Source organism: Hypomesus nipponensis, chromosome 12 (assembly GCF_054491055.1).
Source record: "Hypomesus nipponensis isolate SF chromosome 12, ASM5449105v1, whole genome shotgun sequence".
Classification (NCBI taxonomy): domain Eukaryota; kingdom Metazoa; phylum Chordata; class Actinopteri; order Osmeriformes; family Osmeridae; genus Hypomesus; species Hypomesus nipponensis.
This window is the reverse complement of record NC_140372.1, coordinates 13,736,141-13,759,524: the sequence shown is the minus strand read 5'-3', so window position 1 is coordinate 13,759,524 and position 23,384 is coordinate 13,736,141. Positions and strand designations below refer to the sequence as shown.

The window sequence follows — 23,384 nt, the reverse complement described above, 5'->3', positions numbered from 1 at the left end:
CATTAGAGCTAATCCCCCACCTTACATGTGACAACTATCCTTGGCAGAGTTCAAAACTCCTCGGTCTTGAGTCACAATCTACAATCTGGTTCGACTGCTTACTTGACATCAGTTGGAATCTCACAGGGAATGCGGGTACCGATTCCGCTGCATAAGACAGGCAAAGGAAGCGCTGCGGCATTTGAGCCAACTCGCACTTCCATTGCTCCTACCTGGGAGAGTTGAATCGTCCCATGCTTTGGAGCTGCTTTTCCGAAACACGTGCAAAGTTTGTTGTGGAACGGAGCTCCATTTTTCAATGAAAAAAATCTGTTGGAGAATGCGGGCATCGATCCCGCTGCCTCTCGCATGCGAAGCAAGCGCTCTACCACTTGAGCTAATTCCCCCATGTTAAGCTGCTTGTCGGGGAACTGGTGAGGGTCAGCATGAGGACACAAATTGTCTGAAATCAACCGTGTCTCGGAAGTCGTCGTCCTTCATGCCAATGCGATTCTTGTTAATGTTTCTGTGGAAAGAAGCTAAATCTTGCCAGCTAAACAGCATCACCTATGGAGGATGCGGGCATCGATCCCGCTACCTCTCGCATGCAAAGCGAGCGCTCTCCCATTTGAGCTAATCCCCCATGTTGAGTTTCTCGTCGGGAAACTTGTGATCGTCAGCATTAGGACAACCGTGTCTGTGAAGTAGTCATCCTTCATGCGATTCTTGTAAATGTTTCTGTGGAAAGAAGCTAAATCTTGCCAGCTAAACAGAATCACCTATGGAGGATGCGGGCATCGATCCCGCTACCTCTCGCATGCTAAGCGAGCGCTCTACCATTTGAGCTAATCCCCCACCTTACATGTGACAACTATCCTTGGCAGAGTTCAAAACTCCTCGGTCTTGAGTCACAATCTACAATCTGGTTCGACTGCTTACTTGACATCAGTTGGAATCTCACAGGGAATGCGGGTACCGATTCCGCTGCATAAGACAGGCAAAGGAAGCGCTGCGGCATTTGAGCCAACTCGCACTTCCATTGCTCCTACCTGGGAGAGTTGAATCGTCCCATGCTTTGGAGCTGCTTTTCCGAAACACGTGCAAAGTTTGTTGTGGAACGGAGCTCCATTTTTCAATGAAAAAAATCTGTTGGAGAATGCGGGCATCGATCCCGCTGCCTCTCGCATGCGAAGCAAGCGCTCTACCACTTGAGCTAATTCCCCCATGTTAAGCTGCTTGTCGGGGAACTGGTGAGGGTCAGCACGAGGACACAAATTGTCTCAAACCAACCGTGTCTCGGAAGTCGTCGTCCTTCATGCCAATGCGATTCTTGTTAATGTTTCTGTGGAAAGAAGCTAAATCTTGCCAGCTAAACAGCATCACCTATGGAGGATGCGGGCATCGATCCCGCTACCTCTCGCATGCAAAGCGAGCGCTCTACCATTTGAGCTAAGCCCCCATGTTGACGTTCTCGTCGGGAAACTTGTGATCGTCAGCATTAGGACAACCGTGTCTGTGAAGTAGTCATCCTTCATGCGATTCTTGTAAATGTTTCTGTGGAAAGAAGCTAAATCTTGCCAGCTAAACAGAATCACCTATGGAGGATGCGGGCATCGATCCCGCTACCTCTCGCATGCTAAGCGAGCGCTCTACCATTTGAGCTAATCCCCCACCTTACATGTGACAACTATCCTTGGCAGAGTTCAAAACTCCTCGGTCTTGAGTCACAATCTACAATCTGGTTCGACTGCTTACTTGACATCAGTTGGAATCTCACAGGGAATGCGGGTACCGATTCCGCTGCATAAGACAGGCAAAGGAAGCGCTGCGGCATTTGAGCCAACTCGCACTTCCATTGCTCCTACCTGGGAGAGTTGAATCGTCCCATGCTTTGGAGCTGCTTTTCCGAAACACGTGCAAAGTTTGTTGTGGAACGGAGCTCCATTTTTCAATGAAAAAAATCTGTTGGAGAATGCGGGCATCGATCCCGCTGCCTCTCGCATGCGAAGCAAGCGCTCTACCACTTGAGCTAATTCCCCCATGTTAAGCTGCTTGTCGGGGAACTGGTGAGGGTCAGCACGAGGACACAAATTGTCTGAAACCAACCGTGTCTCGGAAGTCGTCGTCCTTCATGCCAATGCGATTCTTGTTAATGTTTCTGTGGAAAGAAGCTAAATCTTGCCAGCTAAACAGCATCACCTATGGAGGATGCGGGCATCGATCCCGCTACCTCTCGCATGCAAAGCGAGCGCTCTACCATTTGAGCTAAGCCCCCATGTTGACGTTCTCGTCGGGAAACTTGTGATCGTCAGCATTAGGACAACCGTGTCTGTGAAGTAGTCATCCTTCATGCGATTCTTGTAAATGTTTCTGTGGAAAGAAGCTAAATCTTGCCAGCTAAACAGAATCACCTATGGAGGATGCGGGCATCGATCCCTCTACCTCTCGCATGCTAAGCGAGCGCTCTACCATTAGAGCTAATCCCCCACCTTACATGTGACAACTATCCTTGGCAGAGTTCAAAACTCCTCGGTCTTGAGTCACAATCTACAATCTGGTTCGACTGCTTACTTGACATCAGTTGGAATCTCACAGGGAATGCGGGTACCGATTCCGCTGCATAAGACAGGCAAAGGAAGCGCTGCGGCATTTGAGCCAACTCGCACTTCCATTGCTCCTACCTGGGAGAGTTGAATCGTCCCATGCTTTGGAGCTGCTTTTCCGAAACACGTGCAAAGTTTGTTGTGGAACGGAGCTCCATTTTTCAATGAAAAAAATCTGTTGGAGAATGCGGGCATCGATCCCGCTGCCTCTCGCATGCGAAGCAAGCGCTCTACCACTTGAGCTAATTCCCCCATGTTAAGCTGCTTGTCGGGGAACTGGTGAGGGTCAGCACGAGGACACAAATTGTCTCAAACCAACCGTGTCTCGGAAGTCGTCGTCCTTCATGCCAATGCGATTCTTGTTAATGTTTCTGTGGAAAGAAGCTAAATCTTGCCAGCTAAACAGCATCACCTATGGAGGATGCGGGCATCGATCCCGCTACCTCTCGCATGCAAAGCGAGCGCTCTACCATTTGAGCTAAGCCCCCATGTTGACGTTCTCGTCGGGAAACTTGTGATCGTCAGCATTAGGACAACCGTGTCTGTGAAGTAGTCATCCTTCATGCGATTCTTGTAAATGTTTCTGTGGAAAGAAGCTAAATCTTGCCAGCTAAACAGAATCACCTATGGAGGATGCGGGCATCGATCCCGCTACCTCTCGCATGCTAAGCGAGCGCTCTACCATTTGAGCTAATCCCCCACCTTACATGTGACAACTATCCTTGGCAGAGTTCAAAACTCCTCGGTCTTGAGTCACAATCTACAATCTGGTTCGACTGCTTACTTGACATCAGTTGGAATCTCACAGGGAATGCGGGTACCGATTCCGCTGCATAAGACAGGCAAAGGAAGCGCTGCGGCATTTGAGCCAACTCGCACTTCCATTGCTCCTACCTGGGAGAGTTGAATCGTCCCATGCTTTGGAGCTGCTTTTCCGAAACACGTGCAAAGTTTGTTGTGGAACGGAGCTCCATTTTTCAATGAAAAAAATCTGTTGGAGAATGCGGGCATCGATCCCGCTGCCTCTCGCATGCGAAGCAAGCGCTCTACCACTTGAGCTAATTCCCCCATGCTAAGCTGCTTGTCGGGGAACTGGTGAGGGTCAGCACGAGGACACAAATTGTCTCAAACCAACCGTGTCTCGGAAGTCGTCGTCCTTCATGCCAATGCGATTCTTGTTCATGTTTCTGTGGAAAGAAGCTAAATCTTGCCAGTTAAACAGCATCACCTATGGAGGATGCGGGCATCGATCCCGCTACCTCTCGCATGCAAAGCGAGCGCTCTCCCATTTGAGCTAAACCCCCATGTTGAGTTTCTCGTCGGGAAACTTGTGATCGTCAGCATTAGGACAACCGTGTCTGTGAAGTAGTCATCCTTCATGCGATTCTTGTAAATGTTTCTGTGGAAAGAAGCTAAATCTTGCCAGCTAAACAGAATCACCTATGGAGGATGCGGGCATCGATCCCGCTACCTCTCGCATGCTAAGCTAGCGCTCTACCATTTGAGCTAATCCCCCACCTTACATGTGACAACTATCCTTGGCAGAGTTCAAAACTCCTCGGTCTTGAGTCACAATCTACAATCTGGTTCGACTGCTTACTTGACATCAGTTGGAATCTCACAGGGAATGCGGGTACCGATTCCGCTGCATAAGACAGGCAAAGGAAGCGCTGCGGCATTTGAGCCAACTCGCACTTCCATTGCTCCTACCTGGGAGAGTTGAATCGTCCCATGCTTTGGAGCTGCTTTTCCGAAACACGTGCAAAGTTTGTTGTGGAACGGAGCTCCATTTTTCAATGAAAAAAATCTGTTGGAGAATGCGGGCATCGATCCCGCTGCCTCTCGCATGCGAAGCAAGCGCTCTACCACTTGAGCTAATTCCCCCATGTTAAGCTGCTTGTCGGGGAACTGGTGAGGGTCAGCACGAGGACACAAATTGTCTTAAACCAACCGTGTCTCGGAAGTCGTCGTCCTTCATGCCAATGCGATTCTTGTTCATGTTTCTGTGGAAAGAAGCTAAATCTTGCCAGTTAAACAGCATCACCTATGGAGGATGCGGGCATCGATCCCGCTACCTCTCGCATGCAAAGCGAGCGCTCTACCATTTGAGCTAATCCCCCATGTTGAGTTTCTCGTCGGGAAACTTGTGATCGTCAGCATTAGGACAACCGTGTCTGTGAAGTAGTCATCCTTCATGCGATTCTTGTAAATGTTTCTGTGGAAAGAAGCTAAATCTTGCCAGCTAAACAGAATCACCTATGGAGGATGCGGGCATCGATCCCGCTACCTCTCGCATGCAAAGCGAGCGCTCTACCATTTGAGCTAATCCCCCACCTTACATGTGACAACTATCCTTGGCAGAGTTCAAAACTCCTCGGTCTTGAGTCACAATCTACAATCTGGTTCGACTGCTTACTTGACATCAGTTGGAATCTCACAGGGAATGCGGGTACCGATTCCGCTGCATAAGACAGGCAAAGGAAGCGCTGCGGCATTTGAGCCAACTCGCACTTCCATTGCTCCTACCTGGGAGAGTTGAATCGTCCCATGCTTTGGAGCTGCTTTTCCGAAACACGTGCAAAGTTTGTTGTGGAACGGAGCTCCATTTTTCAATGAAAAAAATCTGTTGGAGAATGCGGGCATCGATCCCGCTGCCTCTCGCATGCGAAGCAAGCGCTCTACCACTTGAGCTAATTCCCCCATGCTAAGCTGCTTGTCGGGGAACTGGTGAGGGTCAGCACGAGGACACAAATTGTCTCAAACCAACCGTGTCTCGGAAGTCGTCGTCCTTCATGCCAATGCGATTCTTGTTCATGTTTCTGTGGAAAGAAGCTAAATCTTGCCAGTTAAACAGCATCACCTATGGAGGATGCGGGCATCGATCCCGCTACCTCTCGCATGCAAAGCGAGCGCTCTCCCATTTGAGCTAAACCCCCATGTTGAGTTTCTCGTCGGGAAACTTGTGATCGTCAGCATTAGGACAACCGTGTCTGTGAAGTAGTCATCCTTCATGCGATTCTTGTAAATGTTTCTGTGGAAAGAAGCTAAATCTTGCCAGCTAAACAGAATCACCTATGGAGGATGCGGGCATCGATCCCGCTACCTCTCGCATGCTAAGCTAGCGCTCTACCATTTGAGCTAATCCCCCACCTTACATGTGACAACTATCCTTGGCAGAGTTCAAAACTCCTCGGTCTTGAGTCACAATCTACAATCTGGTTCGACTGCTTACTTGACATCAGTTGGAATCTCACAGGGAATGCGGGTACCGATTCCGCTGCATAAGACAGGCAAAGGAAGCGCTGCGGCATTTGAGCCAACTCGCACTTCCATTGCTCCTACCTGGGAGAGTTGAATCGTCCCATGCTTTGGAGCTGCTTTTCCGAAACACGTGCAAAGTTTGTTGTGGAACGGAGCTCCATTTTTCAATGAAAAAAATCTGTTGGAGAATGCGGGCATCGATCCCGCTGCCTCTCGCATGCGAAGCAAGCGCTCTACCACTTGAGCTAATTCCCCCATGTTAAGCTGCTTGTCGGGGAACTGGTGAGGGTCAGCACGAGGACACAAATTGTCTTAAACCAACCGTGTCTCGGAAGTCGTCGTCCTTCATGCCAATGCGATTCTTGTTCATGTTTCTGTGGAAAGAAGCTAAATCTTGCCAGTTAAACAGCATCACCTATGGAGGATGCGGGCATCGATCCCGCTACCTCTCGCATGCAAAGCGAGCGCTCTACCATTTGAGCTAATCCCCCATGTTGAGTTTCTCGTCGGGAAACTTGTGATCGTCAGCATTAGGACAACCGTGTCTGTGAAGTAGTCATCCTTCATGCGATTCTTGTAAATGTTTCTGTGGAAAGAAGCTAAATCTTGCCAGCTAAACAGAATCACCTATGGAGGATGCGGGCATCGATCCCGCTACCTCTCGCATGCAAAGCGAGCGCTCTACCATTTGAGCTAATCCCCCATGTTGAGGTTCTCGTCGGGAAACTTGTGATCGTCAGCATTAGGACAACCGTGTCTGTGAAGTAGTCATCCTTCATGCGATTCTTGTAAATGTTTCTGTGGAAAGAAGCTAAATCTTGCCAGCTAAACAGCATCACCTATGGAGGATGCGGGCATCGATCCCGCTACCTCTCGCATGCTAAGCGAGCGCTCTACCATTTGAGCTAAACCCCCACCTTACATGTGACAACTATCCTTGGCAGAGTTCAAAACTCCTCGGTCTTGAGTCACAATCTACAATCTGGTTCGACTGCTTACTTGACATCAGTTGGAATCTCACAGGGAATGCGGGTACCGATTCCGCTGCATAAGACAGGCAAAGGAAGCGCTGCGGCATTTGAGCCAACTCGCACTTCCATTGCTCCTACCTGGGAGAGTTGAATCGTCCCATGCTTTGGAGCTGCTTTTCCGAAACACGTGCAAAGTTTGTTGTGGAACGGAGCTCCATTTTTCAATGAAAAAAATCTGTTGGAGAATGCGGGCATCGATCCCGCTGCCTCTCGCATGCGAAGCAAGCGCTCTACCACTTGAGCTAATTCCCCTATGTTAAGCTGCTTGTCGGGGAACTGGTGAGGGTCAGCATGAGGACACAAATTGTCTCAAAGCAACCGTGTCTCGGAAGTCGTCGTCCTTCATGCCAATGCGATTCTTGTTCATGTTTCTGTGGAAAGAAGCTAAATCTTGCCAGCTAAACAGAATCACCTATGGAGGATGCGGGCATCGATCCCGCTACCTCTCGCATGCAAAGCGAGCGCTCTACCATTTGAGCTAAGCCCCCATATTGAGGTTCTGGTCGGGAAACTTGTGATCGTCAGCATTAGGACAACCGTGTCTGTGAAGCAGTCATCCTTCATGCGATTCTTGTAAATGTTTCTGTGGAAAGAAGCTAAATCTTGCCAGCTAAACAGAATCACCTATGGAGGATGCGGGCATCGATCCCGCTACCTCTCGCATGCTAAGCGAGCGCTCTACCATTTGAGCTAATCCCCCACCTTACATGTGACAACTATCCTTGGCAGAGTTCAAAACTCCTCGGTCTTGAGTCACAATCTACAATCTGGTTCGACTGCTTACTTGACATCAGTTGGAATCTCACAGGGAATGCGGGTACCGATTCCGCTGCATAAGACAGGCAAAGGAAGCGCTGCGGCATTTGAGCCAACTCGCACTTCCATTGCTCCTACCTGGGAGAGTTGAATCGTCCCATGCTTTGGAGCTGCTTTTCCGAAACACGTGCAAAGTTTGTTGTGGAACGGAGCTCCATTTTTCAATGAAAAAAATCTGTTGGAGAATGCGGGCATCGATCCCGCTGCCTCTCGCATGCGAAGCAAGCGCTCTACCACTTGAGCTAATTCCCCCATGTTAAGCTGCTTGTCGGGGAACTGGTGAGGGTCAGCATGAGGACACAAATTGTCTTAAACCAACCGTGTCTCGGAAGTCATCGTCCTTCATGCCAATGCGATTCTTGTTCATGTTTCTGTGGAAAGAAGCTAAATCTTGCCAGTTAAACAGCATCACCTATGGAGGATGCGGGCATCGATCCCGCTACCTCTCGCATGCAAAGCGAGCGCTCTACCATTTGAGCTAATCCCCCATGTTGAGTTTCTCGTCGGGAAACTTGTGATCGTCAGCATTAGGACAACCGTGTCTGTGAAGTAGTCATCCTTCATGCGATTCTTGTAAATGTTTCTGTGGAAAGAAGCTAAATCTTGCCAGCTAAACAGAATCACCTATGGAGGATGCGGGCATCGATCCCGCTACCTCTCGCATGCAAAGCGAGCGCTCTACCATTTGAGCTAATCCCCCATGTTGAGGTTCTCGTCGGGAAACTTGTGATCGTCAGCATTAGGACAACCGTGTCTGTGAAGTAGTCATCCTTCATGCGATTCTTGTAAATGTTTCTGTGGAAAGAAGCTAAATCTTGCCAGCTAAACAGCATCACCTATGGAGGATGCGGGCATCGATCCCGCTACCTCTCGCATGCTAAGCGAGCGCTCTACCATTTGAGCTAAACCCCCACCTTACATGTGACAACTATCCTTGGCAGAGTTCAAAACTCCTCGGTCTTGAGTCACAATCTACAATCTGGTTCGACTGCTTACTTGACATCAGTTGGAATCTCACAGGGAATGCGGGTACCGATTCCGCTGCATAAGACAGGCAAAGGAAGCGCTGCGGCATTTGAGCCAACTCGCACTTCCATTGCTCCTACCTGGGAGAGTTGAATCGTCCCATGCTTTGGAGCTGCTTTTCCGAAACACGTGCAAAGTTTGTTGTGGAACGGAGCTCCATTTTTCAATGAAAAAAATCTGTTGGAGAATGCGGGCATCGATCCCGCTGCCTCTCGCATGCGAAGCAAGCGCTCTACCACTTGAGCTAATTCCCCTATGTTAAGCTGCTTGTCGGGGAACTGGTGAGGGTCAGCATGAGGACACAAATTGTCTCAAAGCAACCGTGTCTCGGAAGTCGTCGTCCTTCATGCCAATGCGATTCTTGTTCATGTTTCTGTGGAAAGAAGCTAAATCTTGCCAGCTAAACAGCATCACCTATGGAGGATGCGGGCATCGATCCCGCTACCTCTCGCATGCAAAGCGAGCGCTCTACCATTTGAGCTAAGCCCCCATGTTGAGGTTCTGGTCGGGAAACTTGTGATCGTCAGCATTAGGACAACCGTGTCTGTGAAGCAGTCATCCTTCATGCGATTCTTGTAAATGTTTCTGTGGAAAGAAGCTAAATCTTGCCAGCTAAACAGAATCACCTATGGAGGATGCGGGCATCGATCCCGCTACCTCTCGCATGCTAAGCGAGCGCTCTACCATTTGAGCTAATCCCCCACCTTACATGTGACAACTATCCTTGGCAGAGTTCAAAACTCCTCGGTCTTGAGTCACAATCTACAATCTGGTTCGACTGCTTACTTGACATCAGTTGGAATCTCACAGGGAATGCGGGTACCGATTCCGCTGCATAAGACAGGCAAAGGAAGCGCTGCGGCATTTGAGCCAACTCGCACTTCCATTGCTCCTACCTGGGAGAGTTGAATCGTCCCATGCTTTGGAGCTGCTTTTCCGAAACACGTGCAAAGTTTGTTGTGGAACGGAGCTCCATTTTTCAATGAAAAAAATCTGTTGGAGAATGCGGGCATCGATCCCGCTGCCTCTCGCATGCGAAGCAAGCGCTCTACCACTTGAGCTAATTCCCCCATGTTAAGCTGCTTGTCGGGGAACTGGTGAGGGTCAGCATGAGGACACAAATTGTCTCAAACCAACCGTGTCTCGGAAGTCGTCGTCCTTCATGCCAATGCGATTCTTGTTCATGTTTCTGTGGAAAGAAGCTAAATCTTGCCAGCTAAACAGCATCACCTATGGAGGATGCGGGCATCGATCCCGCTACCTCTCGCATGCAAAGCGAGCGCTCTACCATTTGAGCTAAGCCCCCATGTTGAGGTTCTCGTCGGGAAACTTGTGATTGTCAGCATTAGGACAACCGTGTCTGTGAAGCAGTCATCCTTCATGCGATTCTTGTAAATGTTTCTGTGGAAAGAAGCTAAATCTTGCCAGCTAAACAGCATCACCTATGGAGGATGCGGGCATCGATCCCGCTACCTCTCGCATGCTAAGCGAGCGCTCTACCATTTGAGCTAATCCCCCACCTTACATGTGACAACTATCCTTGGCAGAGTTCAAAACTCCTCGGTCTTGAGTCACAATCTACAATCTGGTTCGACTGCTTACTTGACATCAGTTGGAATCTCACAGGGAATGCGGGTACCGATTCCGCTGCATAAGACAGGCAAAGGAAGCGCTGCGGCATTTGAGCCAACTCGCACTTCCATTGCTCCTACCTGGGAGAGTTGAATCGTCCCATGCTTTGGAGCTGCTTTTCCGAAACACGTGCAAAGTTTGTTGTGGAACGGAGCTCCATTTTTCAATGAAAAAAATCTGTTGGAGAATGCGGGCATCGATCCCGCTGCCTCTCGCATGCGAAGCAAGCGCTCTACCACTTGAGCTAATTCCCCCATGTTAAGCTGCTTGTCGGGGAACTGGTGAGGGTCAGCATGAGGACACAAATTGTCTCAAAGCAACCGTGTCTCGGAAGTCGTCGTCCTTCATGCCAATGCGATTCTTGTTCATGTTTCTGTGGAAAGAAGCTAAATCTTGCCAGCTAAACAGCATCACCTATGGAGGATGCGGGCATCGATCCCGCTACCTCTCGCATGCTAAGCGAGCGCTCTACCATTTGAGCTAATCCCCCACCTTACATGTGACAACTATCCTTGGCAGAGTTCAAAACTCCTCGGTCTTGAGTCACAATCTACAATCTGGTTCGACTGCTTACTTGACATCAGTTGGAATCTCACAGGGAATGCGGGTACCGATTCCGCTGCATAAGACAGGCAAAGGAAGCGCTGCGGCATTTGAGCCAACTCGCACTTCCATTGCTCCTACCTGGGAGAGTTGAATCGTCCCATGCTTTGGAGCTGCTTTTCCGAAACACGTGCAAAGTTTGTTGTGGAACGGAGCTCCATTTTTCAATGAAAAAAATCTGTTGGAGAATGCGGGCATCGATCCCGCTGCCTCTCGCATGCGAAGCAAGCGCTCTACCACTTGAGCTAATTCCCCCATGTTAAGCTGCTTGTCGGGGAACTGGTGAGGGTCAGCATGAGGACACAAATTGTCTCAAACCAACCGTGTCTCGGAAGTCGTCGTCCTTCATGCCAATGCGATTCTTGTTCATGTTTCTGTGGAAAGAAGCTAAATCTTGCCAGCTAAACAGCATCACCTATGGAGGATGCGGGCATCGATCCCGCTACCTCTCGCATGCAAAGCGAGCGCTCTACCATTTGAGCTAAGCCCCCATGTTGAGGTTCTCGTCGGGAAACTTGTGATCGTCAGCATTAGGACAACCGTGTCTGTGAAGTAGTCATCCTTCATGCGATTCTTGTAAATGTTTCTGTGGAAAGAAGCTAAATCTTGCCAGCTAAACAGAATCACCTATGGAGGATGCGGGCATCGATCCCGCTACCTCTCGCATGCTAAGTGAGCGCTCTACCATTTGAGCTAATCCCCCACCTTACATGTGACAACTATCCTTGGCAGAGTTCAAAACTCCTCGGTCTTGAGTCACAATCTACAATCTGGTTCGACTGCTTACTTGACATCAGTTGGAATCTCACAGGGAATGCGGGTACCGATTCCGCTGCATAAGACAGGCAAAGGAAGCGCTGCGGCATTTGAGCCAACTCGCACTTCCATTGCTCCTACCTGGGAGAGTTGAATCGTCCCATGCTTTGGAGCTGCTTTTCCGAAACACGTGCAAAGTTTGTTGTGGAACGGAGCTCCATTTTTCAATGAAAAAAATCTGTTGGAGAATGCGGGCATCGATCCCGCTGCCTCTCGCATGCGAAGCAAGCGCTCTACCACTTGAGCTAATTCCCCCATGTTAAGCTGCTTGTCGGGGAACTGGTGAGGGTCAGCATGAGGACACAAATTGTCTGAAACCAACCGTGTCTCGGAAGTCGTCGTCCTTCATGCCAATGCGATTCTTGTTCATGTTTCTGTGGAAAGAAGCTAAATCTTGCCAGTTAAACAGCATCACCTATGGAGGATGCGGGCATCGATCCCGCTACCTCTCGCATGCAAAGCGAGCGCTCTACCATTTGAGCTAATCCCCCATGTTGAGTTTCTCGTCGGGAAACTTGTGATCGTCAGCATTAGGACAACCGTGTCTGTGAAGTAGTCATCCTTCATGCGATTCTTGTAAATGTTTCTGTGGAAAGAAGCTAAATCTTGCCAGCTAAACAGAATCACCTATGGAGGATGCGGGCATCGATCCCGCTACCTCTCGCATGCAAAGCGAGCGCTCTACCATTTGAGCTAATCCCCCATGTTGAGGTTCTCGTCGGGAAACTTGTGATCGTCAGCATTAGGACAACCGTGTCTGTGAAGTAGTCATCCTTCATGCGATTCTTGTAAATGTTTCTGTGGAAAGAAGCTAAATCTTGCCAGCTAAACAGCATCACCTATGGAGGATGCGGGCATCGATCCCGCTACCTCTCGCATGCTAAGCGAGCGCTCTACCATTTGAGCTAATCCCCCACCTTACATGTGACAACTATCCTTGGCAGAGTTCAAAACTCCTCGGTCTTGAGTCACAATCTACAATCTGGTTCGACTGCTTACTTGACATCAGTTGGAATCTCACAGGGAATGCGGGTACCGATTCCGCTGCATAAGACAGGCAAAGGAAGCGCTGCGGCATTTGAGCCAACTCGCACTTCCATTGCTCCTACCTGGGAGAGTTTAATCGTCCCATGCTTTGGAGCTGCTTTTCCGAAACACGTGCAAAGTTTGTTGTGGAACGGAGCTCCATTTTTCAATGAAAAAAATCTGTTGGAGAATGCGGGCATCGATCCCGCTGCCTCTCGCATGCGAAGCAAGCGCTCTACCACTTGAGCTAATTCCCCCATGTTAAGCTGCTTGTCGGGGAACTGGTGAGGGTCAGCATGAGGACACAAATTGTCTCAAAGCAACCGTGTCTCGGAAGTCGTCGTCCTTCATGCCAATGCGATTCTTGTTCATGTTTCTGTGGAAAGAAGCTAAATCTTGCCAGCTAAACAGCATCACCTATGGAGGATGCGGGCATCGATCCCGCTACCTCTCGCATGCAAAGCGAGCGCTCTACCATTTGAGCTAAGCCCCCATGTTGAGGTTCTCGTCGGGAAACTTGTGATCGTCAGCATTAGGACAACCGTGTCTGTGAAGCAGTCATCCTTCATGCGATTCTTGTAAATGTTTCTGTGGAAAGAAGCTAAATCTTGCCAGCTAAACAGAATCACCTATGGAGGATGCGGGCATCGATCCCGCTACCTCTCGCATGCAAAGCGAGCGCTCTACCATTTGAGCTAATCCCCCATGTTGAGGTTCTCGTCGGGAAACTTGTGATCGTCAGCATTAGGACAACCGTGTCTGTGAAGTAGTCATCCTTCATGCGATTCTTGTAAATGTTTCTGTGGAAAGAAGCTAATTCTTGCCAGCTAAACAGCATCACCTATGGAGGATGCGGGCATCGATCCCGCTACCTCTCGCATGCTAAGCGAGCGCTCTACCATTTGAGCTAATCCCCCACCTTACATGTGACAACTATCCTTGGCAGAGTTCAAAACTCCTCGGTCTTGAGTCACAATCTACAATCTGGTTCGACTGCTTACTTGACATCAGTTGGAATCTCACAGGGAATGCGGGTACCGATTCCGCTGCATAAGACAGGCAAAGGAAGCGCTGCGGCATTTGAGCCAACTCGCACTTCCATTGCTCCTACCTGGGAGAGTTGAATCGTCCCATGCTTTGGAGCTGCTTTTCCGAAACACGTGCAAAGTTTGTTGTGGAACGGAGCTCCATTTTTCAATGAAAAAAATCTGTTGGAGAATGCGGGCATCGATCCCGCTGCCTCTCGCATGCGAAGCAAGCGCTCTACCACTTGAGCTAATTCCCCCATGTTAAGCTGCTTGTCGGGGAACTGGTGAGGGTCAGCATGAGGACACAAATTGTCTCAAAGCAACCGTGTCTCGGAAGTCGTCGTCCTTCATGCCAATGCGATTCTTGTTCATGTTTCTGTGGAAAGAAGCTAAATCTTGCCAGCTAAACAGCATCACCTATGGAGGATGCGGGCATCGATCCCGCTACCTCTCGCATGCAAAGCGAGCGCTCTACCATTTGAGCTAAGCCCCCATGTTGAGGTTCTCGTCGGGAAACTTGTGATCGTCAGCATTAGGACAACCGTGTCTGTGAAGCAGTCATCCTTCATGCGATTCTTGTAAATGTTTCTGTGGAAAGAAGCTAAATCTTGCCAGCTAAACAGCATCACCTATGGAGGATGCGGGCATCGATCCCACTACCTCTCGCATGCTAAGCGAGCGCTCTACCATTTGAGCTAATCCCCCACCTTACATGTGACAACTATCCTTGGCAGAGTTCAAAACTCCTCGGTCTTGAGTCACAATCTACAATCTGGTTCGACTGCTTACTTGACATCAGTTGGAATCTCACAGGGAATGCGGGTACCGATTCCGCTGCATAAGACAGGCAAAGGAAGCGCTGCGGCATTTGAGCCAACTCGCACTTCCATTGCTCCTACCTGGGAGAGTTGAATCGTCCCATGCTTTGGAGCTGCTTTTCCGAAACACGTGCAAAGTTTGTTGTGGAACGGAGCTCCATTTTTCAATGAAAAAAATCTGTTGGAGAATGCGGGCATCCATCCCGCTGCCTCTCGCATGCGAAGCAAGCGCTCTACCACTTGAGCTAATTCCCCCATGTTAAGCTGCTTGTCGGGGAACTGGTGAGGGTCAGCATGAGGACACAAATTGTCTGAAACCAACCGTGTCTCGGAAGTCGTCGTCCTTCATGCCAATGCGATTCTTGTTCATGTTTCTGTGGAAAGAAGCTAAATCTTGCCAGTTAAACAGCATCACCTATGGAGGATGCGGGCATCGATCCCGCTACCTCTCGCATGCAAAGCGAGCGCTCTACCATTTGAGCTAATCCCCCATGTTGAGTTTCTCGTCGGGAAACTTGTGATCGTCAGCATTAGGACAACCGTGTCTGTGAAGTAGTCATCCTTCATGCGATTCTTGTAAATGTTTCTGTGGAAAGAAGCTAAATCTTGCCAGCTAAACAGAATCACCTATGGAGGATGCGGGCATCGATCCCGCTACCTCTCGCATGCAAAGCGAGCGCTCTACCATTTGAGCTAATCCCCCATGTTGAGGTTCTCGTCGGGAAACTTGTGATCGTCAGCATTAGGACAACCGTGTCTGTGAAGTAGTCATCCTTCATGCGATTCTTGTAAATGTTTCTGTGGAAAGAAGCTAAATCTTGCCAGCTAAACAGCATCACCTATGGAGGATGCGGGCATCGATCCCGCTACCTCTCGCATGCTAAGCGAGCGCTCTACCATTTGAGCTAATCCCCCACCTTACATGTGACAACTATCCTTGGCAGAGTTCAAAACTCCTCGGTCTTGAGTCACAATCTACAATCTGGTTCGACTGCTTACTTGACATCAGTTGGAATCTCACAGGGAATGCGGGTACCGATTCCGCTGCATAAGACAGGCAAAGGAAGCGCTGCGGCATTTGAGCCAACTCGCACTTCCATTGCTCCTACCTGGGAGAGTTGAATCGTCCCATGCTTTGGAGCTGCTTTTCCGAAACACGTGCAAAGTTTGTTGTGGAACGGAGCTCCATTTTTCAATGAAAAAAATCTGTTGGAGAATGCGGGCATCGATCCCGCTGCCTCTCGCATGCGAAGCAAGCGCTCTACCACTTGAGCTAATTCCCCCATGTTAAGCTGCTTGTCGGGGAACTGGTGAGGGTCAGCATGAGGACACAAATTGTCTCAAAGCAACCGTGTCTCGGAAGTCGTCGTCCTTCATGCCAATGCGATTCTTGTTCATGTTTCTGTGGAAAGAAGCTAAATCTTGCCAGCTAAACAGCATCACCTATGGAGGATGCGGGCATCGATCCCGCTACCTCTCGCATGCAAAGCGAGCGCTCTACCATTTGAGCTAAGCCCCCATGTTGAGGTTCTCGTCGGGAAACTTGTGATCGTCAGCATTAGGACAACCGTGTCTGTGAAGCAGTCATCCTTCATGCGATTCTTGTAAATGTTTCTGTGGAAAGAAGCTAAATCTTGCCAGCTAAACAGAATCACCTATGGAGGATGCGGGCATCGATCCCGCTACCTCTCGCATGCAAAGCGAGCGCTCTACCATTTGAGCTAATCCCCCATGTTGAGGTTCTCGTCGGGAAACTTGTGATCGTCAGCATTAGGACAACCGTGTCTGTGAAGTAGTCATCCTTCATGCGATTCTTGTAAATGTTTCTGTGGAAAGAAGCTAATTCTTGCCAGCTAAACAGCATCACCTATGGAGGATGCGGGCATCGATCCCGCTACCTCTCGCATGCTAAGCGAGCGCTCTACCATTTGAGCTAATCCCCCACCTTACATGTGACAACTATCCTTGGCAGAGTTCAAAACTCCTCGGTCTTGAGTCACAATCTACAATCTGGTTCGACTGCTTACTTGACATCAGTTGGAATCTCACAGGGAATGCGGGTACCGATTCCGCTGCATAAGACAGGCAAAGGAAGCGCTGCGGCATTTGAGCCAACTCGCACTTCCATTGCTCCTACCTGGGAGAGTTGAATCGTCCCATGCTTTGGAGCTGCTTTTCCGAAACACGTGCAAAGTTTGTTGTGGAACGGAGCTCCATTTTTCAATGAAAAAAATCTGTTGGAGAATGCGGGCATCGATCCCGCTGCCTCTCGCATGCGAAGCAAGCGCTCTACCACTTGAGCTAATTCCCCCATGTTAAGCTGCTTGTCGGGGAACTGGTGAGGGTCAGCATGAGGACACAAATTGTCTCAAAGCAACCGTGTCTCGGAAGTCGTCGTCCTTCATGCCAATGCGATTCTTGTTCATGTTTCTGTGGAAAGAAGCTAAATCTTGCCAGCTAAACAGCATCACCTATGGAGGATGCGGGCATCGATCCCGCTACCTCTCGCATGCAAAGCGAGCGCTCTACCATTTGAGCTAATCCCCCATGTTGAGGTTCTCGTCGGGAAACTTGTGATCGTCAGCATTAGGACAACCGTGTCTGTGAAGTAGTCATCCTTCATGCGATTCTTGTAAATGTTTCTGTGGAAAGAAGCTAAATCTTGCCAGCTAAACAGCATCACCTATGGAGGATGCGGGCATCGATCCCGCTACCTCTCGCATGCTAAGCGAGCGCTCTACCATTTGAGCTAATCCCCCACCTTACATGTGACAACTATCCTTGGCAGAGTTCAAAACTCCTCGGTCTTGAGTCACAATCTACAATCTGGTTCGACTGCTTACTTGACATCAGTTGGAATCTCACAGGGAATGCGGGTACCGATTCCGCTGCATAAGACAGGCAAAGGAAGCGCTGCGGCATTTGAGCCAACTCGCACTTCCATTGCTCCTACCTGGGAGAGTTGAATCGTCCCATGCTTTGGAGCTGCTTTTCCGAAACACGTGCAAAGTTTGTTGTGGAACGGAGCTCCATTTTTCAATGAAAAAAATCTGTTGGAGAATGCGGGCATCGATCCCGCTGCCTCTCGCATGCGAAGCAAGCGCTCTACCACTTGAGCTAATTCCCCCATGTTAAGCTGCTTGTCGGGGAACTGGTGAGGGTCAGCATGAGGACACAAATTGTCTCAAAGCAACCGTGTCTCGGAAGTCGTCGTCCTTCATGCCAATGCGATTCTTGTTCATGTTTCTGTGGAAAGAAGCTAAATCTTGCCAGCTAAACAGCATCACCTATGGAGGATGCGGGCATCGATCCCGCTACCTCTCGCATGCAAAGCGAGCGCTCTACCATTTGAGCTAAGCCCCCATGTTGAGGTTCTCGTCGGGAAACTTGTGATCGTCAGCATTAGGACAACCGTGTCTGTGAAGCAGTCATCCTTCATGCGATTCTTGTAAATGTTTCTGTGGAAAGAAGCTAAATCTTGCCAGCTAAACAGAATCACCTATGGAGGATGCGGGCATCGATCCCGCTACCTCTCGCATGCAAAGCGAGCGCTCTACCATTTGAGCTAATCCCCCATGTTGAGGTTCTCGTCGGGAAACTTGTGATCGTCAGCATTAGGACAACCGTGTCTGTGAAGTAGTCATCCTTCATGCGATTCTTGTAAATGTTTCTGTGGAAAGAAGCTAATTCTTGCCAGCTAAACAGCATCACCTATGGAGGATGCGGGCATCGATCCCGCTACCTCTCGCATGCTAAGCGAGCGCTCTACCATTTGAGCTAATCCCCCACCTTACATGTGACAACTATCCTTGGCAGAGTTCAAAACTCCTCGGTCTTGAGTCACAATCTACAATCTGGTTCGACTGCTTACTTGACATCAGTTGGAATCTCACAGGGAATGCGGGTACCGATTCCGCTGCATAAGACAGGCAAAGGAAGCGCTGCGGCATTTGAGCCAACTCGCACTTCCATTGCTCCTACCTGGGAGAGTTGAATCGTCCCATGCTTTGGAGCTGCTTTTCCGAAACACGTGCAAAGTTTGTTGTGGAACGGAGCTCCATTTTTCAATGAAAAAAATCTGTTGGAGAATGCGGGCATCGATCCCGCTGCCTCTCGCATGCGAAGCAAGCGCTCTACCACTTGAGCTAATTCCCCCATGTTAAGCTGCTTGTCGGGGAACTGGTGAGGGTCAGCATGAGGACACAAATTGTCTCAAAGCAACCGTGTCTCGGAAGTCGTCGTCCTTCATGCCAATGCGATTCTTGTTCATGTTTCTGTGGAAAGAAGCTAAATCTTGCCAGCTAAACAGCATCACCTATGGAGGATGCGGGCATCGATCCCGCTACCTCTCGCATGCAAAGCGAGCGCTCTACCATTTGAGCTAAGCCCCCATGTTGAGGTTCTCGTCGGGAAACTTGTGATCGTCAGCATTAGGACAACCGTGTCTGTGAAGCAGTCATCCTTCATGCGATTCTTGTAAATGTTTCTGTGGAAAGAAGCTAAATCTTGCCAGCTAAACAGCATCACCTATGGAGGATGCGGGCATCGATCCCACTACCTCTCGCATGCTAAGCGAGCGCTCTACCATTTGAGCTAATCCCCCACCTTACATGTGACAACTATCCTTGGCAGAGTTCAAAACTCCTCGGTCTTGAGTCACAATCTACAATCTGGTTCGACTGCTTACTTGACATCAGTTGGAATCTCACAGGGAATGCGGGTACCGATTCCGCTGCATAAGACAGGCAAAGGAAGCGCTGCGGCATTTGAGCCAACTCGCACTTCCATTGCTCCTACCTGGGAGAGTTGAATCGTCCCATGCTTTGGAGCTGCTTTTCCGAAACACGTGCAAAGTTTGTTGTGGAACGGAGCTCCATTTTTCAATGAAAAAAATCTGTTGGAGAATGCGGGCATCGATCCCGCTGCCTCTCGCATGCGAAGCAAGCGCTCTACCACTTGAGCTAATTCCCCCATGTTAAGCTGCTTGTCGGGGAACTGGTGAGGGTCAGCATGAGGACACAAATTGTCTCAAAGCAACCGTGTCTCGGAAGTCGTCGTCCTTCATGCCAATGCGATTCTTGTTCATGTTTCTGTGGAAAGAAGCTAAATCTTGCCAGCTAAACAGCATCACCTATGGAGGATGCGGGCATCGATCCCGCTACCTCTCGCATGCAAAGCGAGCGCTCTACCATTTGAACTAAGCCCCCATGTTGAGGTTCTCGTCGGGAAACTTGTGATCGTCAGCATTAGGACAACCGTGTCTGTGAAGCAGTCATCCTTCATGCGATTCTTGTAAATGTTTCTGTGGAAAGAAGCTAAATCTTGCCAGCTAAACAGAATCACCTATGGAGGATGCGGGCATCGATCCCGCTACCTCTCGCATGCTAAGCGAGCGCTCTACCATTTGAGCTAATCCCCCACCTTACATGTGACAACTATCCTTGGCAGAGTTCAAAACTCCTCGGTCTTGAGTCACAATCTACAATCTGGTTCGACTGCTTACTTGACATCAGTTGGAATCTCACAGGGAATGCGGGTACCGATTCCGCTGCATAAGACAGGCAAAGGAAGCGCTGCGGCATTTGAGCCAACTCGCACTTCCATTGCTCCTACCTGGGAGAGTTGAATCGTCCCATGCTTTGGAGCTGCTTTTCCGAAACACGTGCAAAGTTTGTTGTGGAACGGAGCTCCATTTTTCAATGAAAAAAATATGTTGGAGAATGCGGGCATCGATCCCACTGCCTCTCGCATGCAAAGCAAGCGCTCTACCACTTGAGCTAATTCCCCCATGTTAAGCTGCTTGTCGGGGAACTGGTGAGGGTCAGCATGAGGACACAAATTGTCTCAAACCAACCGTGTCTCGGAAGTCGTCGTCCTTCATGCCAATGCGATTCTTGTTCATGTTTCTGTGGAAAGAAGCTAAATCTTGCCAGCTAAACAGCATCACCTATGGAGGATGCGGGCATCGATCCCGCTACCTCTCGCATGCAAAGCGAGCGCTCTACCATTTGAGCTAAGCCCCCATGTTGAGGTTCTCGTCGGGAAACTTGTGATCGTCAGCATTAGGACAACCGTGTCTGTGAAGTAGTCATCCTTCATGCGATTCTTGTAAATGTTTCTGTGGAAAGAAGCTAAATCTTGCCAGCTAAACAGAATCACCTATGGAGGATGCGGGCATCGATCCCGCTACCTCTCGCATGCTAAGTGAGCGCTCTACCATTTGAGCTAATCCCCCACCTTACATGTGACAACTATCCTTGGCAGAGTTCAAAACTCCTCGGTCTTGAGTCACAATCTACAATCTGGTTCGACTGCTTACTTGACATCAGTTGGAATCTCACAGGGAATGCGGGTACCGATTCCGCTGCATAAGACAGGCAAAGGAAGCGCTGCGGCATTTGAGCCAACTCGCACTTCCATTGCTCCTACCTGGGAGAGTTGAATCGTCCCATGCTTTGGAGCTGCTTTTCCGAAACACGTGCAAAGTTTGTTGTGGAACGGAGCTCCATTTTTCAATGAAAAAAATCTGTTGGAGAATGCGGGCATCGATCCCGCTGCCTCTCGCATGCGAAGCAAGCGCTCTACCACTTGAGCTAATTCCCCCATGTTAAGCTGCTTGTCGGGGAACTGGTGAGGGTCAGCATGAGGACACAAATTGTCTGAAACCAACCGTGTCTCGGAAGTCGTCGTCCTTCATGCCAATGCGATTCTTGTTCATGTTTCTGTGGAAAGAAGCTAAATCTTGCCAGTTAAACAGCATCACCTATGGAGGATGCGGGCATCGATCCCGCTACCTCTCGCATGCAAAGCGAGCGCTCTACCATTTGAGCTAATCCCCCATGTTGAGTTTCTCGTCGGGAAACTTGTGATCGTCAGCATTAGGACAACCGTGTCTGTGAAGTAGTCATCCTTCATGCGATTCTTGTAAATGTTTCTGTGGAAAGAAGCTAAATCTTGCCAGCTAAACAGAATCACCTATGGAGGATGCGGGCATCGATCCCGCTACCTCTCGCATGCAAAGCGAGCGCTCTACCATTTGAGCTAATCCCCCATGTTGAGGTTCTCGTCGGGAAACTTGTGATCGTCAGCATTAGGACAACCGTGTCTGTGAAGTAGTCATCCTTCATGCGATTCTTGTAAATGTTTCTGTGGAAAGAAGCTAAATCTTGCCAGCTAAACAGCATCACCTATGGAGGATGCGGGCATCGATCCCGCTACCTCTCGCATGCTAAGCGAGCGCTCTACCATTTGAGCTAATCCCCCACCTTACATGTGACAACTATCCTTGGCAGAGTTCAAAACTCCTCGGTCTTGAGTCACAATCTACAATCTGGTTCGACTGCTTACTTGACATCAGTTGGAATCTCACAGGGAATGCGGGTACCGATTCCGCTGCATAAGACAGGCAAAGGAAGCGCTGCGGCATTTGAGCCAACTCGCACTTCCATTGCTCCTACCTGGGAGAGTTGAATCGTCCCATGCTTTGGAGCTGCTTTTCCGAAACACGTGCAAAGTTTGTTGTGGAACGGAGCTCCATTTTTCAATGAAAAAAATCTGTTGGAGAATGCGGGCATCGATCCCGCTGCCTCTCGCATGCGAAGCAAGCGCTCTACCACTTGAGCTAATTCCCCCATGTTAAGCTGCTTGTCGGGGAACTGGTGAGGGTCAGCATGAGGACACAAATTGTCTCAAAGCAACCGTGTCTCGGAAGTCGTCGTCCTTCATGCCAATGCGATTCTTGTTCATGTTTCTGTGGAAAGAAGCTAAATCTTGCCAGCTAAACAGCATCACCTATGGAGGATGCGGGCATCGATCCCGCTACCTCTCGCATGCAAAGCGAGCGCTCTACCATTTGAACTAAGCCCCCATGTTGAGGTTCTCGTCGGGAAACTTGTGATCGTCAGCATTAGGACAACCGTGTCTGTGAAGCAGTCATCCTTCATGCGATTCTTGTAAATGTTTCTGTGGAAAGAAGCTAAATCTTGCCAGCTAAACAGAATCACCTATGGAGGATGCGGGCATCGATCCCGCTACCTCTCGCATGCTAAGCGAGCGCTCTACCATTTGAGCTAATCCCCCACCTTACATGTGACAACTATCCTTGGCAGAGTTCAAAACTCCTCGGTCTTGAGTCACAATCTACAATCTGGTTCGACTGCTTACTTGACATCAGTTGGAATCTCACAGGGAATGCGGGTACCGATTCCGCTGCATAAGACAGGCAAAGGAAGCGCTGCGGCATTTGAGCCAACTCGCACTTCCATTGCTCCTACCTGGGAGAGTTGAATCGTCCCATGCTTTGGAGCTGCTTTTCCGAAACACGTGCAAAGTTTGTTGTGGAACGGAGCTCCATTTTTCAATGAAAAAAATCTGTTGGAGAATGCGGGCATCGATCCCACTGCCTCTCGCATGCGAAGCAAGCGCTCTACCACTTGAGCTAATTCCCCCATGTTAAGCTGCTTGTCGGGGAACTGGTGAGGGTCAGCATGAGGACACAAATTGTCTCAAACCAACCGTGTCTCGGAAGTCGTCGTCCTTCATGCCAATGCGATTCTTGTTCATGTTTCTGTGGAAAGAAGCTAAATCTTGCCAGCTAAACAGCATCACCTATGGAGGATGCGGGCATCGATCCCGCTACCTCTCGCATGCAAAGCGAGCGCTCTACCATTTGAGCTAAGCCCCCATGTTGAGGTTCTCGTCGGGAAACTTGTGATCGTCAGCATTAGGACAACCGTGTCTGTGAAG

General features: G+C 49.5%; 61 non-coding genes across 61 annotated transcripts; all 61 read right to left on the bottom strand.

Annotated features, from left to right (window-relative positions):
- Nucleotides 1–313: 313 nt before the first annotated feature.
- Nucleotides 314–386, bottom strand: trnaa-cgc (transfer RNA alanine (anticodon CGC)). The gene has a single exon. It is a non-coding gene; the product is annotated as a tRNA-Ala (tRNA).
- A 163-nt stretch (nucleotides 387–549) lies between these two features.
- On the bottom strand, nucleotides 550–622 carry trnaa-ugc (transfer RNA alanine (anticodon UGC)). Its single transcript has one exon. It is a non-coding gene; the product is annotated as a tRNA-Ala (tRNA).
- Nucleotides 623–761: 139 nt separating this feature from the next.
- On the bottom strand, nucleotides 762–834 carry trnaa-agc (transfer RNA alanine (anticodon AGC)). Its single transcript has one exon. It is a non-coding gene; the product is annotated as a tRNA-Ala (tRNA).
- Nucleotides 835–1,129: 295 nt separating this feature from the next.
- On the bottom strand, nucleotides 1,130–1,202 carry trnaa-cgc (transfer RNA alanine (anticodon CGC)). Its single transcript has one exon. It is a non-coding gene; the product is annotated as a tRNA-Ala (tRNA).
- Nucleotides 1,203–1,577: 375 nt separating this feature from the next.
- On the bottom strand, nucleotides 1,578–1,650 carry trnaa-agc (transfer RNA alanine (anticodon AGC)). The gene has a single exon. It is a non-coding gene; the product is annotated as a tRNA-Ala (tRNA).
- Nucleotides 1,651–1,945: 295 nt separating this feature from the next.
- On the bottom strand, nucleotides 1,946–2,018 carry trnaa-cgc (transfer RNA alanine (anticodon CGC)). The gene has a single exon. It is a non-coding gene; the product is annotated as a tRNA-Ala (tRNA).
- A 743-nt stretch (nucleotides 2,019–2,761) lies between these two features.
- On the bottom strand, nucleotides 2,762–2,834 carry trnaa-cgc (transfer RNA alanine (anticodon CGC)). The gene has a single exon. It is a non-coding gene; the product is annotated as a tRNA-Ala (tRNA).
- Nucleotides 2,835–3,209: 375 nt separating this feature from the next.
- trnaa-agc (transfer RNA alanine (anticodon AGC)) lies at nucleotides 3,210–3,282 on the bottom strand. Its single transcript has one exon. It is a non-coding gene; the product is annotated as a tRNA-Ala (tRNA).
- A 295-nt stretch (nucleotides 3,283–3,577) lies between these two features.
- On the bottom strand, nucleotides 3,578–3,650 carry trnaa-cgc (transfer RNA alanine (anticodon CGC)). Its single transcript has one exon. It is a non-coding gene; the product is annotated as a tRNA-Ala (tRNA).
- A 743-nt stretch (nucleotides 3,651–4,393) lies between these two features.
- On the bottom strand, nucleotides 4,394–4,466 carry trnaa-cgc (transfer RNA alanine (anticodon CGC)). Its single transcript has one exon. It is a non-coding gene; the product is annotated as a tRNA-Ala (tRNA).
- Nucleotides 4,467–4,629: 163 nt separating this feature from the next.
- On the bottom strand, nucleotides 4,630–4,702 carry trnaa-ugc (transfer RNA alanine (anticodon UGC)). The gene has a single exon. It is a non-coding gene; the product is annotated as a tRNA-Ala (tRNA).
- A 139-nt stretch (nucleotides 4,703–4,841) lies between these two features.
- Nucleotides 4,842–4,914, bottom strand: trnaa-ugc (transfer RNA alanine (anticodon UGC)). The gene has a single exon. It is a non-coding gene; the product is annotated as a tRNA-Ala (tRNA).
- A 295-nt stretch (nucleotides 4,915–5,209) lies between these two features.
- On the bottom strand, nucleotides 5,210–5,282 carry trnaa-cgc (transfer RNA alanine (anticodon CGC)). Its single transcript has one exon. It is a non-coding gene; the product is annotated as a tRNA-Ala (tRNA).
- A 743-nt stretch (nucleotides 5,283–6,025) lies between these two features.
- Nucleotides 6,026–6,098, bottom strand: trnaa-cgc (transfer RNA alanine (anticodon CGC)). The gene has a single exon. It is a non-coding gene; the product is annotated as a tRNA-Ala (tRNA).
- A 163-nt stretch (nucleotides 6,099–6,261) lies between these two features.
- trnaa-ugc (transfer RNA alanine (anticodon UGC)) lies at nucleotides 6,262–6,334 on the bottom strand. Its single transcript has one exon. It is a non-coding gene; the product is annotated as a tRNA-Ala (tRNA).
- A 139-nt stretch (nucleotides 6,335–6,473) lies between these two features.
- On the bottom strand, nucleotides 6,474–6,546 carry trnaa-ugc (transfer RNA alanine (anticodon UGC)). Its single transcript has one exon. It is a non-coding gene; the product is annotated as a tRNA-Ala (tRNA).
- Nucleotides 6,547–6,685: 139 nt separating this feature from the next.
- On the bottom strand, nucleotides 6,686–6,758 carry trnaa-agc (transfer RNA alanine (anticodon AGC)). Its single transcript has one exon. It is a non-coding gene; the product is annotated as a tRNA-Ala (tRNA).
- Nucleotides 6,759–7,053: 295 nt separating this feature from the next.
- trnaa-cgc (transfer RNA alanine (anticodon CGC)) lies at nucleotides 7,054–7,126 on the bottom strand. Its single transcript has one exon. It is a non-coding gene; the product is annotated as a tRNA-Ala (tRNA).
- A 375-nt stretch (nucleotides 7,127–7,501) lies between these two features.
- trnaa-agc (transfer RNA alanine (anticodon AGC)) lies at nucleotides 7,502–7,574 on the bottom strand. Its single transcript has one exon. It is a non-coding gene; the product is annotated as a tRNA-Ala (tRNA).
- A 295-nt stretch (nucleotides 7,575–7,869) lies between these two features.
- On the bottom strand, nucleotides 7,870–7,942 carry trnaa-cgc (transfer RNA alanine (anticodon CGC)). Its single transcript has one exon. It is a non-coding gene; the product is annotated as a tRNA-Ala (tRNA).
- Nucleotides 7,943–8,105: 163 nt separating this feature from the next.
- trnaa-ugc (transfer RNA alanine (anticodon UGC)) lies at nucleotides 8,106–8,178 on the bottom strand. Its single transcript has one exon. It is a non-coding gene; the product is annotated as a tRNA-Ala (tRNA).
- Nucleotides 8,179–8,317: 139 nt separating this feature from the next.
- trnaa-ugc (transfer RNA alanine (anticodon UGC)) lies at nucleotides 8,318–8,390 on the bottom strand. Its single transcript has one exon. It is a non-coding gene; the product is annotated as a tRNA-Ala (tRNA).
- A 139-nt stretch (nucleotides 8,391–8,529) lies between these two features.
- trnaa-agc (transfer RNA alanine (anticodon AGC)) lies at nucleotides 8,530–8,602 on the bottom strand. Its single transcript has one exon. It is a non-coding gene; the product is annotated as a tRNA-Ala (tRNA).
- A 295-nt stretch (nucleotides 8,603–8,897) lies between these two features.
- trnaa-cgc (transfer RNA alanine (anticodon CGC)) lies at nucleotides 8,898–8,970 on the bottom strand. Its single transcript has one exon. It is a non-coding gene; the product is annotated as a tRNA-Ala (tRNA).
- A 375-nt stretch (nucleotides 8,971–9,345) lies between these two features.
- Nucleotides 9,346–9,418, bottom strand: trnaa-agc (transfer RNA alanine (anticodon AGC)). The gene has a single exon. It is a non-coding gene; the product is annotated as a tRNA-Ala (tRNA).
- A 295-nt stretch (nucleotides 9,419–9,713) lies between these two features.
- Nucleotides 9,714–9,786, bottom strand: trnaa-cgc (transfer RNA alanine (anticodon CGC)). The gene has a single exon. It is a non-coding gene; the product is annotated as a tRNA-Ala (tRNA).
- Nucleotides 9,787–10,161: 375 nt separating this feature from the next.
- On the bottom strand, nucleotides 10,162–10,234 carry trnaa-agc (transfer RNA alanine (anticodon AGC)). The gene has a single exon. It is a non-coding gene; the product is annotated as a tRNA-Ala (tRNA).
- A 295-nt stretch (nucleotides 10,235–10,529) lies between these two features.
- Nucleotides 10,530–10,602, bottom strand: trnaa-cgc (transfer RNA alanine (anticodon CGC)). Its single transcript has one exon. It is a non-coding gene; the product is annotated as a tRNA-Ala (tRNA).
- A 163-nt stretch (nucleotides 10,603–10,765) lies between these two features.
- Nucleotides 10,766–10,838, bottom strand: trnaa-agc (transfer RNA alanine (anticodon AGC)). Its single transcript has one exon. It is a non-coding gene; the product is annotated as a tRNA-Ala (tRNA).
- A 295-nt stretch (nucleotides 10,839–11,133) lies between these two features.
- Nucleotides 11,134–11,206, bottom strand: trnaa-cgc (transfer RNA alanine (anticodon CGC)). The gene has a single exon. It is a non-coding gene; the product is annotated as a tRNA-Ala (tRNA).
- Nucleotides 11,207–11,949: 743 nt separating this feature from the next.
- Nucleotides 11,950–12,022, bottom strand: trnaa-cgc (transfer RNA alanine (anticodon CGC)). Its single transcript has one exon. It is a non-coding gene; the product is annotated as a tRNA-Ala (tRNA).
- A 163-nt stretch (nucleotides 12,023–12,185) lies between these two features.
- On the bottom strand, nucleotides 12,186–12,258 carry trnaa-ugc (transfer RNA alanine (anticodon UGC)). The gene has a single exon. It is a non-coding gene; the product is annotated as a tRNA-Ala (tRNA).
- Nucleotides 12,259–12,397: 139 nt separating this feature from the next.
- On the bottom strand, nucleotides 12,398–12,470 carry trnaa-ugc (transfer RNA alanine (anticodon UGC)). The gene has a single exon. It is a non-coding gene; the product is annotated as a tRNA-Ala (tRNA).
- Nucleotides 12,471–12,609: 139 nt separating this feature from the next.
- On the bottom strand, nucleotides 12,610–12,682 carry trnaa-agc (transfer RNA alanine (anticodon AGC)). The gene has a single exon. It is a non-coding gene; the product is annotated as a tRNA-Ala (tRNA).
- Nucleotides 12,683–12,977: 295 nt separating this feature from the next.
- On the bottom strand, nucleotides 12,978–13,050 carry trnaa-cgc (transfer RNA alanine (anticodon CGC)). Its single transcript has one exon. It is a non-coding gene; the product is annotated as a tRNA-Ala (tRNA).
- Nucleotides 13,051–13,425: 375 nt separating this feature from the next.
- On the bottom strand, nucleotides 13,426–13,498 carry trnaa-ugc (transfer RNA alanine (anticodon UGC)). The gene has a single exon. It is a non-coding gene; the product is annotated as a tRNA-Ala (tRNA).
- Nucleotides 13,499–13,637: 139 nt separating this feature from the next.
- On the bottom strand, nucleotides 13,638–13,710 carry trnaa-agc (transfer RNA alanine (anticodon AGC)). Its single transcript has one exon. It is a non-coding gene; the product is annotated as a tRNA-Ala (tRNA).
- A 295-nt stretch (nucleotides 13,711–14,005) lies between these two features.
- Nucleotides 14,006–14,078, bottom strand: trnaa-cgc (transfer RNA alanine (anticodon CGC)). Its single transcript has one exon. It is a non-coding gene; the product is annotated as a tRNA-Ala (tRNA).
- A 375-nt stretch (nucleotides 14,079–14,453) lies between these two features.
- Nucleotides 14,454–14,526, bottom strand: trnaa-agc (transfer RNA alanine (anticodon AGC)). The gene has a single exon. It is a non-coding gene; the product is annotated as a tRNA-Ala (tRNA).
- Nucleotides 14,527–15,057: 531 nt separating this feature from the next.
- On the bottom strand, nucleotides 15,058–15,130 carry trnaa-ugc (transfer RNA alanine (anticodon UGC)). Its single transcript has one exon. It is a non-coding gene; the product is annotated as a tRNA-Ala (tRNA).
- A 139-nt stretch (nucleotides 15,131–15,269) lies between these two features.
- On the bottom strand, nucleotides 15,270–15,342 carry trnaa-ugc (transfer RNA alanine (anticodon UGC)). Its single transcript has one exon. It is a non-coding gene; the product is annotated as a tRNA-Ala (tRNA).
- Nucleotides 15,343–15,481: 139 nt separating this feature from the next.
- Nucleotides 15,482–15,554, bottom strand: trnaa-agc (transfer RNA alanine (anticodon AGC)). Its single transcript has one exon. It is a non-coding gene; the product is annotated as a tRNA-Ala (tRNA).
- Nucleotides 15,555–15,849: 295 nt separating this feature from the next.
- On the bottom strand, nucleotides 15,850–15,922 carry trnaa-cgc (transfer RNA alanine (anticodon CGC)). Its single transcript has one exon. It is a non-coding gene; the product is annotated as a tRNA-Ala (tRNA).
- A 375-nt stretch (nucleotides 15,923–16,297) lies between these two features.
- On the bottom strand, nucleotides 16,298–16,370 carry trnaa-ugc (transfer RNA alanine (anticodon UGC)). Its single transcript has one exon. It is a non-coding gene; the product is annotated as a tRNA-Ala (tRNA).
- A 139-nt stretch (nucleotides 16,371–16,509) lies between these two features.
- On the bottom strand, nucleotides 16,510–16,582 carry trnaa-agc (transfer RNA alanine (anticodon AGC)). Its single transcript has one exon. It is a non-coding gene; the product is annotated as a tRNA-Ala (tRNA).
- Nucleotides 16,583–16,877: 295 nt separating this feature from the next.
- Nucleotides 16,878–16,950, bottom strand: trnaa-cgc (transfer RNA alanine (anticodon CGC)). The gene has a single exon. It is a non-coding gene; the product is annotated as a tRNA-Ala (tRNA).
- A 163-nt stretch (nucleotides 16,951–17,113) lies between these two features.
- trnaa-ugc (transfer RNA alanine (anticodon UGC)) lies at nucleotides 17,114–17,186 on the bottom strand. Its single transcript has one exon. It is a non-coding gene; the product is annotated as a tRNA-Ala (tRNA).
- Nucleotides 17,187–17,325: 139 nt separating this feature from the next.
- trnaa-agc (transfer RNA alanine (anticodon AGC)) lies at nucleotides 17,326–17,398 on the bottom strand. The gene has a single exon. It is a non-coding gene; the product is annotated as a tRNA-Ala (tRNA).
- Nucleotides 17,399–17,693: 295 nt separating this feature from the next.
- On the bottom strand, nucleotides 17,694–17,766 carry trnaa-cgc (transfer RNA alanine (anticodon CGC)). Its single transcript has one exon. It is a non-coding gene; the product is annotated as a tRNA-Ala (tRNA).
- A 375-nt stretch (nucleotides 17,767–18,141) lies between these two features.
- On the bottom strand, nucleotides 18,142–18,214 carry trnaa-ugc (transfer RNA alanine (anticodon UGC)). The gene has a single exon. It is a non-coding gene; the product is annotated as a tRNA-Ala (tRNA).
- Nucleotides 18,215–18,353: 139 nt separating this feature from the next.
- trnaa-agc (transfer RNA alanine (anticodon AGC)) lies at nucleotides 18,354–18,426 on the bottom strand. Its single transcript has one exon. It is a non-coding gene; the product is annotated as a tRNA-Ala (tRNA).
- Nucleotides 18,427–18,721: 295 nt separating this feature from the next.
- trnaa-cgc (transfer RNA alanine (anticodon CGC)) lies at nucleotides 18,722–18,794 on the bottom strand. Its single transcript has one exon. It is a non-coding gene; the product is annotated as a tRNA-Ala (tRNA).
- Nucleotides 18,795–19,169: 375 nt separating this feature from the next.
- On the bottom strand, nucleotides 19,170–19,242 carry trnaa-agc (transfer RNA alanine (anticodon AGC)). Its single transcript has one exon. It is a non-coding gene; the product is annotated as a tRNA-Ala (tRNA).
- Nucleotides 19,243–19,537: 295 nt separating this feature from the next.
- On the bottom strand, nucleotides 19,538–19,610 carry trnaa-cgc (transfer RNA alanine (anticodon CGC)). Its single transcript has one exon. It is a non-coding gene; the product is annotated as a tRNA-Ala (tRNA).
- A 375-nt stretch (nucleotides 19,611–19,985) lies between these two features.
- trnaa-agc (transfer RNA alanine (anticodon AGC)) lies at nucleotides 19,986–20,058 on the bottom strand. Its single transcript has one exon. It is a non-coding gene; the product is annotated as a tRNA-Ala (tRNA).
- Nucleotides 20,059–21,169: 1,111 nt separating this feature from the next.
- On the bottom strand, nucleotides 21,170–21,242 carry trnaa-cgc (transfer RNA alanine (anticodon CGC)). Its single transcript has one exon. It is a non-coding gene; the product is annotated as a tRNA-Ala (tRNA).
- A 163-nt stretch (nucleotides 21,243–21,405) lies between these two features.
- On the bottom strand, nucleotides 21,406–21,478 carry trnaa-ugc (transfer RNA alanine (anticodon UGC)). Its single transcript has one exon. It is a non-coding gene; the product is annotated as a tRNA-Ala (tRNA).
- A 139-nt stretch (nucleotides 21,479–21,617) lies between these two features.
- On the bottom strand, nucleotides 21,618–21,690 carry trnaa-ugc (transfer RNA alanine (anticodon UGC)). The gene has a single exon. It is a non-coding gene; the product is annotated as a tRNA-Ala (tRNA).
- Nucleotides 21,691–21,829: 139 nt separating this feature from the next.
- On the bottom strand, nucleotides 21,830–21,902 carry trnaa-agc (transfer RNA alanine (anticodon AGC)). Its single transcript has one exon. It is a non-coding gene; the product is annotated as a tRNA-Ala (tRNA).
- Nucleotides 21,903–22,197: 295 nt separating this feature from the next.
- On the bottom strand, nucleotides 22,198–22,270 carry trnaa-cgc (transfer RNA alanine (anticodon CGC)). The gene has a single exon. It is a non-coding gene; the product is annotated as a tRNA-Ala (tRNA).
- A 375-nt stretch (nucleotides 22,271–22,645) lies between these two features.
- trnaa-agc (transfer RNA alanine (anticodon AGC)) lies at nucleotides 22,646–22,718 on the bottom strand. Its single transcript has one exon. It is a non-coding gene; the product is annotated as a tRNA-Ala (tRNA).
- Between the last annotated feature and the right edge of the window lie 666 nt (nucleotides 22,719–23,384).